At 33.7% G+C, this 5,241-nt stretch overlaps 1 pseudogene; it reads right to left on the bottom strand.

Moving 5' to 3' along the window:
* Positions 1-1,575: 1,575 nt before the first annotated feature.
* LOC145068852 (malonyl-coenzyme A:anthocyanin 3-O-glucoside-6''-O-malonyltransferase pseudogene) lies at positions 1,576-3,401 on the bottom strand (annotated as a pseudogene).
* Positions 3,402-5,241: the final 1,840 nt, after the last annotated feature.

Here is a 5,241-nt window from a genome sequence, read left to right as displayed (position 1 = left end):
CACGAAAATGTGATGCAGCAAATAAGTGATAGCGACACGAAAATGTTTAAAACTCAAAAGTGGAAATTATATTCAATTGAAATGCTTTTAAACGATTTCATTGAACCATATATACAAGGTGAAATTGAATTCTGCATGTATGACCAAATTTTGGTAACTTATAAAAATTAACCTCCTAAATACACTTTTGAAAATCCAAATTAAGGAAATCGTACAGTAGTAGCACATAAATTTGGGTTAAATTCCATGAAGAATCAAGATGCTTGTCAATGTCTTCTTCTAGATGAATGGTGAAACCGTCTAATTTTATTTATTTTATTTTTTTAAACATGTTTGAGTATTTAATCGAAATTAACAAATGATGTCACTGTTTGTCTTTATACTCTTATTATGTGAAAAACATATTTTTTTTAATAATAATTTTTTTTTTTTGAATAATGATGTATCACTGTTTGTGTTTATAATGATATATTATGTAAAAAACATATATTTTTTTTAACAATATAATTAATAATATAGTAATAAAATAATTAGGTTCAGATCAAACTCTTTCATTTTCAACATAAACCTTTTATATAATTAAAAAAGTTAAAAAGAAAATGAATATTAACATATTGAAGGAGGGGTATTTAGCATTAGAGGGGGCTAATATACCATTTCCAAAAAACATGAGCCAAAATCATCACTTTAGTTATTTTGTTGGATATAACTAAAGTGGCATGCTTGATGCTTTGGATAAGATAAAGATATTCAAGTGTAAAATTTCCCACCTGTCATAGTTTTCTACTTTTCCACACCTTTCGAAGAGCTCCTTATCCCTTATATAATGTGATTGATGTCGTCCACTGAACTTTTCAAGTTTTCATGATTCAACCTTTTAATGTTTGTGAAAAAACTTTTTGTCTAATGTTATCATTTTATAATTTGTTACAACTTATTCGCGAGTCTTGATAATCAATCACTTTCAAAAAGCTCAAAAAAATATCATCTGAAGTAGGTAAGTTTAATTAAAGAGTCTGGACCAAAGGATTCAACACCGATGAAGACAGTTTTACATTTGTCATGCAAATTCTTCAAATTAATTTAAAGATAACCTATTAAATTTGCATATGATTGACCCAAGAAATTTGCATTGACATAATATCCTCCTAATAAATAAAAATAATTTTGATATATGTCACTCTCTCATTAATTACTTGAACTCATGTTATTTTTTGGTATTTTTGAATATATCATTTTCTAATTGTTTGTCTTTTTCTTAATTAACACATCATATTTATATCTCAATTAATAATTACTTTAATTGAAAATAACCATTAAATTATAATATTATAACTCATATATTATTGAATATGTTTCTTTTTAAATTCAAATTTTAAATTTTAAATTTCAAATTTAAATAATTTTTGTTTAAACATTCATTTTTTTATCCAACCCGTATAACATACGGGTCTCACAACTAGTATATATATATATATATATATATATATATATATATATATATATATATATATATATATATATATATATATATATATATATATATATATATATATATATATATATATATATATATATCAAAGCACTTGTCTTACATTACCTTGCACAGGATAAACACACATACATATACACAATAAAAGCAAAAACAAAAGATCTTAAGGTGGGACAATTTTCTGTGTATTACTCATACTCTAGAAAATAGAAAATACACCCTATTTTATCCTAAAAAAATGCTAAAACTAGAGCTAACAACGTAGTCCTTGCTAAACTGAAGCCATAAGCCTCTTATTTTCCACAGACTCGGGTCTACACATTGGATCCAAATTACCTATTCAAACCCTATTCAAACCCATCAAGATTACCCAACATTCCTGCTCAAAAAAATGAGCTCTCTAAAGCGTCCTTAGATATGGAAAGAAACGCATCCATCTGTTTAGCAGGAAGAGACAAACCAATTTCAATATCAACTGGCGAATCTTTGCAAGCATTAATAGAAATCGAACCATTGTAATCTATCGATATGGTCTCATGTTTTTTCGGCTTCCCCCATCCAAAATCCACATCGTAGATCTTGGTCTTCGGTGTTCCCGACACCCCAGTTGTTTGCACCGGATCGAATGCTCTTTCAAGCCATGTCTCCGCATCTTTTAACATTCCATCCTTATTCTTTATCGTTTCACTTAAACCCTTTCCAAGTAATTCAGCAGCAATATAAAACCCTCTCTCGCTTTTTAACAGTGTGCTTGTTGTTGATGTAAAACATGGTCCGACACAATTACCGAAGTAAGTTTGAGGAACTGGTGGGTCCATACGTGACCTCCAATCGACAGCACATAAAAGCCTTTCTAGATCATCGTCCTTTTTCTTCTCACCCATATGATCAACTCGTGATTTCGCTAAGCAACTCCATACAAAAGCACATGCCACCGAAAAAGATGATATGTATTCAAGTGTTGGCAGTTGAGTTGATAAGCTTTTCTTTAAGCGATTGATGTGAGCTTGTGTCAAGACAATGGTGGCTCGAACTTTATCCGTTTGGCTAACAAGTTGATGAGGCTGGTATTCAGTATCAATAACTTCAAGCCCCGGTTGACTCATGTATATTTCATCTAAGGAGCTTGGGTATTCGATCACTCTATCATAAAAAGGTAAAGATCCACTAGCTAAGTATAACTCATCTGTACCATGTCTAGCTATGGATGTCCACGCCTTTAGGAAATTAGACCTTGTGCTAGCATCACAAAGAGAGTGGTGGTTAGAGAAACCAATCGAGATACCTGCGTTGGGAAAAAGTGTAACTTGTACACAAAAAAGTGGGATTGAAACATAGTCGGATGTTTTCGTCACACGTCCTAAAGTAGGTACGAGTTGATAAAACATGTCACAGTTACGAGGATGGTTCCCTGTAAGATCGTGGAAATCAAGATTACACTCGGCAAAACTAATAGCAACAGAGTCGCCCTCTATGTAACGAATTTCGGGTTTTTTAACTTCTTTTTCAACACATGGATTAAGAAACACGATTAAGTTTCCTGCAAATGGGAGGAAGTGCTGAAGAGTGATGGATAATGAGTGTTTAAGGTTTGGAACAATTGTTTCCAAGAAATGTTTTCTAGAGTGAGGGAACTCGTAAAAGAAAACCTGGTGGATGGGGAAGAAGATTAGCCATATCATGTCGAAGAAAGTAAGCGGGAGAGACCTCTCTTTGACGGTTGTAGGCGGCGGAGATACACGGCAGCTCTCGAGAAGAGTCGACATAGCGGTTGTAGGGTTTGTTTGAATTGAGTGGTTTGGTTTATGACTTGTTTTTACCTGAAGGGTTTTTATAACCAAAAGATTACCAATCAGGAGGAAACGTACGTTAAATCAAAATAATACCAATGCTGTTTTTATCATGAATTTATGAAAGTGGCACCCGATAGTACCAAATTGGGACCTTATGGTGGCACCCATATATGGTGGTTAGGTGAGAAAAGTAATTTTGACGTGGTTCAAATGTGGCCCTCACAAATTAAAATTTTCGTTTATATTTAAAAAGTTGAATAAATTTTCATAAATAGTCCCTATGGTTTTCACAAAGTGACACATTGTGACACATTAAGGATATCTTTAGAAAGCATTACACTAATGGTCTTTGTTGTTTTAAATTTTGCATGGTTGGTCCCCATGGTTTCGTTTTGTTACAAATTTGATCTAAAATTACTATTTTGACCCTGACTAAATATTTTATTAATTTTTATTTATTATATTTTAATTTAAATTAATTAATAAATGGCCCATCATTTGTTAACACCATTCCTTCTTAAAGATCAAGATGTTCACCAAGTCTCCAAACTCTGGTACAGAACCACCCACCGATCAACGCTCTTTGCTATCTCCGATCACCACTGCCGCTCTTCACTATCAACTCCAGCATTCTATATTCCCTGTCTTTCTATATAGATCAGTGATGTAACCATGTAGTGTTGAGCCCTAGATTTAGTTTTCCCAGAGGCACCAACTAGATTTTATCATTGGTTGTTTTGTAAGGTTGAAAGGAAGAACCACCGTCGTTGATTCTCATGAAAAAGGAGGCGGGAACCTTTGTAGCCCCTCCATCAGAATCAACCCCCAAAACCACCATAAAGGCCTCTTTCGTCTCCATCATTTCTTCAAACATCACTAGTGACCTCCTTTCTCCACTGTCACCTCGTTACGATCATCTCCAGCTAACGATGTTGTCGGAAAGTTGTAATCCGTTTGTTTCTTCAAGAACCGATGGAGACATAGAGATAAGCTACAACTAATGGGGGCAAACCTCACGAGAAAGAAGGTCATCGAAGATGGTAACCCTATTCCTTGAGTCCACACTCTCCATGTATGTATTTAATTTTTAGGTTGGTGCTATTTTTCCAATGTGTTTGGATATGTAATTTTCTGATTTATGTTTTAACTACTCTGTATGTGTGTGTATGTGCTTTGTTTCTGAATATGTGTGTGATCTAACTCTAATGTGTGAGTTTTAGTTTTTTATTGTATTTTGTGTGTTATTTTTTTTTTCAGATGATGAACATGGTTATAAATTCATGGGTCTAAAGATCATTTTGTTCAAAAGTTAGCGTGTAAGTGTGTGGAAATGGATTATGAAGTCTAACATTGTTTTTGATTTCCTGAAACTGAAGACGATGGACGGTTATGACGGTGGATTATGTTAATGGTGGTGGGGTTAGGTATAGTAAAGTGGCTGAGATGGGTATAATGGAGCCAATGTAAGTAAATTATATATATATATATATATATATATATATATATATATATATATATATATATATATATATATATATATATATGTTGTGACATGTCGCCAACTTAACTCCATCTTTCCAAGGGGTGGAAATGAAGAGCCTGAGAATCACAACAAAGAAAATAGGAACGACAGTCATCGTCTGGGAGGTTGTCCCAGAAAGAGGCTTCGACAATCAAGTCAGTGAGAGTCTAAGAGAGAGTGGGTTTAAAGAGTACATAAAGTGTTAAAGGGTTTTAGATTTTAGCCCCTTCTCTTGGAGGAGAAGGGTGCCTTTTATACCTATGGTTAGGGGGAATAGATCCTCGATAGTATTTATTACCTTTTCAGGTTTGGCAGGGGCTGATGGCTTTTGATTGGAGGATCATGTTCCATGGGTGGTTGTTCACTATTAACGCAAATTCAGCCAGAAGCGGTGTCCAAAGCATTACACCTGTCGCTCTGGGAACTCTAGGTAC

This window comes from Lactuca serriola, chromosome 8 (assembly GCF_051521515.1).
Source record: "Lactuca serriola cultivar US96UC23 chromosome 8, Lser_US96UC23_V15, whole genome shotgun sequence".
NCBI lineage: Eukaryota > Viridiplantae > Streptophyta > Magnoliopsida > Asterales > Asteraceae > Lactuca > Lactuca serriola.
This window is presented reverse-complemented; position numbering and strand designations above follow the sequence as displayed.